This window comes from Streptopelia decaocto (assembly GCF_964273445.1).
Source record: "Streptopelia decaocto genome assembly, chromosome: 1".
Taxonomy (NCBI): Eukaryota; Metazoa; Chordata; class Aves; order Columbiformes; family Columbidae; genus Streptopelia; species Streptopelia decaocto.
In genome coordinates, this window is record NC_138663.1 from 210477824 (window position 1) to 210486497 (window position 8674).

An 8674-nucleotide genomic window follows, 5' to 3' on the forward strand; every position below is an offset into this window, starting at 1 on the left:
TATTTCTGGACGGTAATGCTAAGAGTCACATACGTAAATCAAACTCAATTCAAACTTAATTCCTAATTGAGACAGAAAAGCTGAAACTCGGATGAGAACAGATATGATACCGCATTTATCTACTGAGGCCACAGAAGCCCAAACCAAATATCTTCTCTACAACTTCCATTTGTGTGCGTTACATATGGACAGTGAAAACATTCTTACCGAAACAGGTATTTTATTGAGCTTCCCAATGAGAGCAGTCCATATTCAGAAGACTCAGCGGCTGGGATTCGGACGCTACGGTGAAGAAAAATAAACCATTTCTCAAATTTATGGCGCTGTGTTTTAAGACATCAGAAATTTTGTTGTGAGTATTGGTCAAATCAAGAGTGAACTCGAGCTTTAACCCATTTTCCTTGCGTTGTTTTCACCACGATACAAGGGAGGGATGATGGACAGGAGACCCTGTTCTTGACTCCAGGACACGTACAACCAGCCTGATTTCCTCCTCCAACCAACCACAAGGCCAAATGCAAATCTTATTCTACAACGTTGAACCCGAAAAATACGTCGCATGCCACAGTTTTTGCAAAAGCCATTAAATGTCTCGTTACGTTATGACATACACAGGAAAAGGATGAAAATTATTTGCAGAATAAACTACAACAGAGTAAATGTTAAAATAGGGACCTAAAGTAATTCACGTTAAATGCTCACAAGCTTAAATCAAAATTACTTTCAATGGCGATAAGTCCTTAGAACCTGCCTGTCCATTTAAACACTACGGTCATCCAGGTTGAAAAATCATCAGCAACTGTAATTGTGACATTACTTTGTGCACCTAAATGGCAGGAGAAGATCAAACTTCCTTCAGTTAGAGTCAAGTATCTCTACAAACAGGTTACGCCAAGTAGTACCCACCTAGGGACACTTAAACGAGTCGTTTTCCAGAGATCACCTCCAACTCTGTCTTGTCCATAATAAAAAACGGTGTCTCATATGTTAAATATATATAAATATATATATACACACACACACACAGAATGCTGTAAAGTCCAGAATTTTGCATTGAACAGGATGACCCTGAACAGGAACAGATTTATGTGTTGGGACGGTGGAGACTCTTAGGAGTTTGTGATGAATAACCACATAAACCATTGAAAAACCAAGTTGTCATCTCCTATAAATTCAGGTATAAAGAACAGAACGGAAAAGGAGGACAAAGCAGCCAGCGCTCAAAACTTCAGGCTGGATTTCCAACATCAAAATGCTAAAATTCAACACGTTATCAACTTTAGAGAGTTGGGCGCACAACGCCAAGGAAAGAAAAGCACAAATCCCGGCAGATAAACTAAGGAGTCTGATGCCATAAAAGAGCCAGATCTTTTTGATTAAGTTCAACCGCAGAACTCCAAATGTTACGGTCTTTTTTAATTTTGCTGCGGTCCACAATCTTTATCCATTTTATCAAAGAATTAGCCGTGCCTCGCAGGCACAATGGCAACTCTTATTTTCTTGCCAGTTTAGTACTTTTTCTCTCATAAAGTACAGAATCACAGAATGGACTGGGTTGGAAAAGACCTCAGAGATCATCCAGTCCAAGCCTTGGTCCAACTCCAGTCCATTGACTAGATCATGGCACTAAGTGCCATGGCCAATCTCAGCTTAAAAACCTCCAGGGCCGGTGAGTCCAGCACCTCCCTGGGCAGCCATTCCAATGCCTGACCACTCTCTCTGCACAGAATTGCTTTCTGATCTCCAGCCTCAATTTCCCCTGGCAGAGTTGAAGCCCATGCCCCCTTGTCCTATTGCTGATGCCTGGGAGAAGAGCCCAATCCCCACCTGGCTACAACTGCCCTTCAGGTAGTTCTAGAGAGTGCTGAGCTCACCTCTAAGCCTCCTCTTCTCCAGACTAAACAAGCCCAGCTCCCTCAGCCTCTCCCCATAGGGCTTGTGTTCAAGTCCCTTCCCCAGTCTTGTTGCTCTTCTCTGGACCCGCTCCAGCACTTCAATCTCTTTCCTGAGCTGAGGGGCCCAGAACTGAACACAATACTCCAGGTGTGGCCTCCCCAATGCAGAGCACAGGGGAAGGATCACTGCCCTTGTCCTGCTGACCACGCTGGTTTGGATACAGGACAGGACACCACTGGCCTTCTTGGCCACCTGGGCACACTGTTGGCTCATGTTGAGCTTCCTGTCCATTAGTCCCCCCAGGTCTCTTTCTGCTGACTCCAAGCTTGTCCTCAATAATCCTCCCAAATCTCCAACCCTCGCTAAGACAAGGCAAAAATGTTCAGCCTACAAATACACTTTGGCATTAATCTTCCTATTGAGGAAGTTATCACGCGAAAGCTGCGATAAATCCCTCTGAGTTTTAATTTTTCCCACCTTCGAGTTTTCCGGGTGACGGTTTCGCTCAAGCAGAGGGAGGAAAGACGAGAAAACACACAAAACTGCGTCTCCGGTGGCGGACAATGTTGCAGCTTTTCCAAACCCCTTGGCAATAACCTCCTAAATAGTTTGCTGGAGAGCGTCAACAGGTTCGCATTGCGCACAGTCACTCGAAATTCCTTTGCTCGGGGTTTTCAAACAAAACTCACAGGAACTTATTAAAATGCCTTCAAGTCCCGCTCACACCGTGAGGAAACCAATCGCGTCTCCGACGTCCTCGACGGAACCTCGTTCCCTGCGCCGTTCTTTGAGAAATCACTTATTATGCCATGAAAATCACTGTCTGTGCGGGATTCCAACAGGAAAGGGAGAAGAAATATAAGTTTTATTTCAGTTTTACTTCAATACAAGTACGATGAACCACGACACCATCAGATTGAGAGCCACCGAGAAAGGGATTTTTAGAGAAATAAATAACAAAATGCTCATATTTGAGTGAAGTTATATATTACAATTCTAGCTGGAAATGACTCCGATTTGTGTATTTGGGTTCCTGTTTGGAGCCCAAAACAACAAACAAACGGCCTGGTTCTCAAAAGCTGCTTCATACTCAAGAGCTTCCACAAATTCCAGAAGATTGGCAAATTCTGGATGTACCTTAAGAGCTGGATCTTAATTACGGGTCCAGGATTCTTGTTTCAAAGCCTCTCAACACAAGAAAACCCTGAAAATTCAAAATTCTTTCTGCTGCAACCAATTCAAACCGACAAATAAACACAAAATCCCGCGTCAAGATTCAACGAAGAGTCATTATATCAGAACACAAAAACCCAAAATATATATATATCCTGTACGCGTTGTTCCAAAATCAGCACAAGAAACAAGCGCTTACTTCTCATTTTCCTCTCATATTGGTATTTTAAACCCCAAAATTGACACAGAGTGATTCGGATGAGTGGAAGGAAGAAGAAGGGAACACAATTTGGTGCCTGTTTGACTGGCAGGTGCTTGAGTCACAGGGAAATAAGTCTTGAGAGTTTATTCCCAGTTCTAAAAAGCGAGAGATTAAAAGCCAATATTTTTATAATTCAAAGAGTTAAAGGGGGTAAAAAAATGGATAAGTGGATTTTATTTATTGCCACTGAAAGAAAAATCTTTACCTGTTTATTGAAGAGACACACGATGGTGTATGAGAACCAGTAACGTCGGATGGGACTAACAGATTCACATTTGAAATTAGAAAAAATACATTAAATGCTGTTTGTGCAGTTTGGAAAAATACTGTAGAATACAAGAACACTTCTCTCATTCAATCATTTTTGGATCTAAAATTTCTATGGATTGAAAATGATGATTTTAAGCAGGAAAATCGAGTCGGATCGATTGGAAAAATCGCGGTACGTTGAGAAACCAGAACAAAGCGAATTGGTCCGAAACTCCCGCTGGCGGCGGCTCCTCCGATCTCACCCGCAAATAAATCAAAGGCGGCGCCGCACCAAAATCACCCCGTTTGCACTCGGAAAGCGACGCCAGAGTCGCTCCTCCCCACACAGTTTATAACACGTTTCTCCGGGGGGATGTCTCCAATATTTCCTTGTCGTGGAGGCGTCGGGTGAGGAGATCGATGGGACGTCGCGGGGTGATGGAGCTCGACCATCCCAAACGGCTGGAGGACAAACGGCGTCCAGGGAGCGTGGGGAGCGAATCCGGGACTGAAACGCCGAGGTGGAGACGGCGGTTTAAGGAGAAACCTCGTGAATTGCGGAGGAAACGGAAAGTACAGGGAGCGCTTGTGCTGCGGAAAGGGAAACCGGGGGCCTCCGCGGGTACAATCGAGCCCGAAAGGCAGGGCTGGGAGACAAACGAAGATCGTAATCTGCGCCAAAGGGAAGAGCGAGCTCAGAAATCAAGGAGGAAAGTTGGATTTCCCTTTTGACAGCCTCAGCGGCTGCGACCGAGCGCTCCAGAGCTGCAAATTGGCCCTTTTCCTGAGTGGAAAAGCGGAGATTTTTAACTCCCAGGTCTGAAACGCTACGTGCAACAGAAAAACCCCTGGATTTCACATAAAATGTGTTTTATATATGTTGATACGTTGCTGGACTCGGTGACCCAGACGCCGCGATCGGTGACGATCGTCCCCAAAACGGGCGCTGACCTGGATCAAAGGCGCCTTTCTGTTGGCACCTTTGCCTGCAAACCCAGGTCCGCGAGCTCTTCTACACACAGCAGTTCATTCAATTAACCGCAATTTAATTATCGGTTTAATGATTTCAGGCGAGGTACCGAAGGCCTTTGCAGAAATGTTTCTCCGGAGTGTTTTCAAACATTTTCAGCGGCACCGAGAGCCGTTATTTCCTTGTTTCTCCCACTTTTCCCCATTATCCGTGTGGTGGGTGCTGATAAAACCACAAAGAGGGGGTTTAAAAAACCCCTTCAATATTTCACCTTACTGCAATGCAGACTGACTAAATTCGACAGATGAATAATCAGAAAGCATCTCTACAATATATTCTCCGTAAATAACCACATCCCGTAGCTATTTCGCATTAATTTTGACGCAATATGGGTGCGTTTAGGTTTTAATTCACGGTCTTATTTATGTTTCCCACTGCAAGCAATATATCCCACGACTGAATAAAATCCAAACGCCTTCACACACACATTTTGCTTCCGATCCCTTCCTTTTGCTTATTTCCTGTGTTGCTGTTCAGATGTGTGGTGGTTTATTTCATATAGTCTTTAGTTATTTAAAATTCTCGGCTGTTTGTAAAGACACTTATATTTTTTGGAGAGGTAGATCTATAACCTGTTTTGGAACAAATAAGCAGCACAGGCGCATTAAAATGACGCTATAAACACATCATTTGGTAGAGAGAAATCGCTTATGAAAACCGTAAATATTTAATCTGGTAATTATAAAATAAAAGAAGTTAAGGGGGATAACTAAGTAAGTGGGTATTTGTAACTTCCAGGACAACAAGTTGATCAGACTTAATATATATTCCATCCAAAAAATACACATCAGCCCTTTTAACTACAATATATATTCAGAGCACAGTTGTTGGGGTTTTTCTATGTACTTGACTATAAAGGTCAAAAGAACCCATGAAACAGTTAAAATCCAAAAGCAGAAAGAACTAAAAAAAAACCAAGGTATTTGGCCTCCTAGCGCTAATTTCCTTTTCTTTACATTGCTCAACATCGCTCCTCAATTTGAGTTCTAATCAACGAGCACTTCACAGTTCACATCTCATGAAATAAGGCGGCTGGTGCAATCAAGTCCGGCAAAAGATGTTTCCACCGTTCGCATTCCTTAGGAAAAGAAGAAGAAATAAAGAGCCTCTCGCTTCCTCCATGGCTATTGAACAGCACGAATAAATACACCGCTGCATCTTAAATCGTATTGTGATTAAAACATAAATAGAAGCACTTGGGGATTCTTAGCACAACGTGGCTTTGTCCAGGAAAGGGGAAAAGAGAAAAAATAAACCACTGGTTTTTCGATATTTGACAGTATTCAGCACCAAATAAATGCCTTCTGAATAAAACTCAGCCTATGGAAATATAAACCACAACGTTCTCATGATGTGCAGGGGGAAAAAAGAATATAAACCCCCGCTAAAACCCAACCCAGCGCCAAACCTTTTCCTGATAATGAATTTCTGCTAATGAATTTCCGATAATGAATTCCTGATTCCGTTCCCACATTTCGAGGCTCCTCCGCTTTCTATAAAGGACCGAAGCACCTTTTTGATGCTATTAACCCTCGATATAGCGACTTCATGGCCCTGAGAACCGCGCTGCCCGTAACGAAGCAATTAACAAATAAAAGAAATTTCGAAAAATCAGCTCGAAATTAATAAAAACACGGTATTTTAAACCAAGGAAAATAACGCCGCTTTACATTTGTCAACCTCTCTCCCTTTGGGTTACGGACGTTTCGCGCTGTCGTCCGCCCCCCCCCCCCCCACCCGGGGGCCCTTTTTAAACCCCCCGCGAAGGGGAGTGGGACGGGGGGGGGTTTAAACACAACTCGTCCCTTTGCATCCCAGCAAGTTGGTGGCAGGTTAATTAATATTATATACATATATATATATATCTCTCAATATCGATGTGGTCGTCCCCACATGCCCCTCTGTATATTGTGATTATGGGGCATTCCCCCATCTGTGGGGTGCACCCCCCCCCATGTCGACGTCTCTTCAAGAGCTGGACGCGCAGAATTACAAATAAATCAAGGGAATTTCAAAATTCTGTCGCTGCGTTTCTCCCCCTTGCGCACCAAGAGAAGGTGAAACTTGGCTTTGACCTCGGGGTGGGGGGGAATCTCCCAAAAGATGAGGGGAATTGGGGAGGGGGGGTCTAAAAAATAGGGAGATCGGGTCTGGAAACAGGGGAGGGACAAACTGAGGGGGGACAACGAGCTCTGGGAGGGACAAGAGGTTTGGGGGGGGGGGGGGGAAGAGGTTTGGGGGGGGACAACAGGTTCAGGGGGGACAAGGGGATTGGGGGGGGACAAGGGGTTCTGAGGGGGACACAAGAGGTTCGGGGGGGACACAAGAGGTTCGGGGTGGGGGGGGGGGACAAAAGGTTTTGGGGGGACAAGGGGATTGGGGGGGGGACAAGGGGTTCCAAGGGGGACACAAGAGGTTCGGGGGGGACACAAGAGGTTCGGGGAGGGGGGGGACATAAAAGGTTTTGGGGGAAAAGGTTCGGGGGGACACAACAGGTTCAGGGGGGACAAGGGGACTGGGGGGGGACAAGGGGTTCCGAGGGGGACACAAGAGGTTTGAGGGGGACACAAGTGGTTCGGGGAGGGGGGGGCGGGGGGACAAAAGGTTTTGGGGGGAAAAGGTTCGTGGGGACACAACAGGTTCGGGGGTGACACAAGAGGTTTGGAGGAGGACAAAAGGTTCGGGGGGGGGACAATAGGTTTGGGGGGGGTAAAAGGTTCGGAGGAGGGGACAAGAGGTTTGGGGGGTGACAAGCTCGGGGGGAGGGACACAAGAAGCTCGAGGCGGAGGGGAGGGGAAGCTCGGGGGGGGTCTCCCCGTTCCTCCCCCCCCCCGACACGCAGCCCCCGCGCTGAGGGGATTGAGGGACTGAGGGACTGGGGGGATGCTCCCCCCCCGCCCTGTCCCCTCAGAGAGGGACTCGGTCGCAGACACCCCCCCCCCCCTCCCGCCGCTGTCACTCGCCGCCTCACACACAGACCCCCCCCCGCCTCCTCAGCGCCGCCCGTGTCGCGGTGTCCGTGTCCCCCCCCAGCCCCCCCACCCGGGTCCCCTCACCTGCGGCTGCTCCGGTGCCGGTGGCGGCGGCGGCAGCGCGCGCTCCCCGCTCCTCGCGCTGCCTGCGCCGCGGCTCCTGCCTCTGCCCGCAGCCGCTGGGGGAGGCGGAGGGGGGGGGGGGGGCTGTACCACCGGCGGGACCGTTACAGAGGCGGCGCGGACTACAGCTCCCGGCATGCCCCGCGCGTCGCCGCCGCGCATCCCGAGCGGCCGCCCGGCGCGGGGCACGCTGGGTAGTGTAGTCCGCAGGGCGGGCGGGGAGGGGGCACGCTGGGAGGTGTAGTGCGGGCGCGGGGCATGCTGGGAGCTGTAGTGCGGGGAGGCGCCGAGGAGGCGGGGCGGCAATGCATGACGGGAGGTGTAGTTCCGCGGGGCATGCTGGGAGTTGTAGTCCGGGCGGGCTGAGGGAAGACGCGGGCTGAGGGGAGCGCAGGGGCCGCGGTGGGATCCCCCCCGGGCTCGGCACCCGGGGCCCCCACTGCTCGGCCCCGACTCTGGGAGACGGGCTGCGGGCCGCCTGGGGAGCGCAGGGCCGGGAGAGCAGCGCAACCCGGCCTTGTGTGTGTGACCCCCCCCCACCTCCTCCTCACCCTCCTGCCCCGTCCCCTCACCTCACACTTCGGAATAAGATTCAGCCTACGGAAACATCTGGAATATTGTGTCCAGCTGTGGCCCCTGAGTTCCAGCAGGACAGGGAACTGCTGGAGAGAGTCCAGCGCAGCCACCAAGATGCTGGAGGGAGTGGAGCATCTCCCGTGTGAGGAAAGGCTGAGGGAGCTGGGGCTCTGGAGCTGGAGGAGAATGAGGGGGGACTCATTCCTGGGGATCAATATGGAAAGGGGGAGTGTCAGGAGGATGGAGCCAGGCTCTTCTGGTGACAGCCAGTGACAGGACAAGGGGCAATGGGTTCAAACTGGAACACAGGAGGTTCCACTCTAAATTTGAGAAGAAACTTGTTCCTGGTGAGGGTGGCAGAGCCTGGCCCAGGCTGCCCAGGGAGGTTGTGG

General features: G+C 49.1%; 1 protein-coding gene across 3 annotated transcripts in view; it reads right to left on the reverse strand.

Annotated features, from left to right (window-relative positions):
• FAM168A (family with sequence similarity 168 member A) overlaps positions 1–7777 on the reverse strand; it is a 202825-nt gene extending 195048 nt beyond the window's left edge. For 2 of the 3 annotated variants that reach the window (XM_082056829.1, XM_082056827.1), the window contains exon 1: positions 7668–7777. The gene's annotated coding sequence lies outside the window, so the exon portion shown is untranslated. The remainder of the gene's footprint in view (positions 1–7667) is intronic. The other variant, XM_082056828.1, reaches the window with a different exon arrangement.
• Positions 7778–8674: the final 897 nt, after the last annotated feature.